Raw genomic sequence first — 1,077 nt, 5'->3', positions numbered from 1 at the left:
ATAAACCAGAGCACACACACACACACACACACACACACACACACACACACACACACACACAGACAGACAGAGAGAGAGAGGGAGAGAGAAAACACATCAGAACTAACAGGACAACTGAAGAGTTCAGGTGCAAAAGCCTCTAAGTGCCATCTGAAATTTATCTCTAAAATGTGACCCTAGACCACAGTCACATATGAGCATTTTTCTCCGGCTCTCATGTGTAGGTTCAGTAATTTCACTTTAATGGCAATGAATAGGTTCTTTACTCGCCATTGAAGTGAAATAACTGAACATCAACATAGGAGACTGCTAATTTTAGAAGACAATTTCAGAGGCACTTGAACTCTTGAAGTGATAAACAGCTTTACTTCTGCAGTGAACCTGAGAGCGTCAGCATCCCAGTCCACTGATGACCCCGATCCGGTCCACCTTCATCCCGAAGCAGCCGCGCGCCACGCCCTTCCTGCTCCGCCCCTGCAGCTTCCTGTGACGGCCCAGGAGATCCAGGAACACGCGTGACGGGGGCGGGGCCTCGTCTGCTGACCCCTCGCTGACCTCTGGATGAGCCAATAGCCGAGAGCTGATCTTCAGCCCGAACAGATCCTGCAGAACCTGATTGAAACACACACACACACACATTTACTGAATACAGCATGCAACACTGCTCCTTCATAAGAGATACTGAGAGACCAGGAGTTTCTATTTGCTCTGCATTTAGTCCCTTAAACTGAGAAACCTGTATTAGATTTTTTTGCACCCTCAGATTCCAGATTTTCAAATATTGTCTTATCATAACAAACCATACACCAATGGAGATATTACAGTTGTGGTCAAAAGTTTACATCCCCCTTTCAGAATCTGCAAAATGTTAATTATTTTACCAAAATAAGAGGGATCACACAAAATGCATGTTATTGTTTATTTAGTACTGACCTGAATGAGATATTTCACATAAAACATGTTTACATATAGTCCACAAGATAGAGAGTTTATAAAAATGACCCTGTTCAAAAGTTTACACCCCCTTGATTCTTCATACTGTGTTGTTAGCTGAATGATCCACAGCTGTGTGTTTGT

The sequence above is a fragment of the Sinocyclocheilus rhinocerous genome, unplaced genomic scaffold (genome assembly GCF_001515625.1).
Source record: "Sinocyclocheilus rhinocerous isolate Xijiao unplaced genomic scaffold, SAMN03320098_v1.1 scaffold3187, whole genome shotgun sequence".
Classification (NCBI taxonomy): Eukaryota; Metazoa; Chordata; class Actinopteri; order Cypriniformes; family Cyprinidae; genus Sinocyclocheilus; species Sinocyclocheilus rhinocerous.
Note: the sequence above shows the minus strand (reverse complement) of the source record.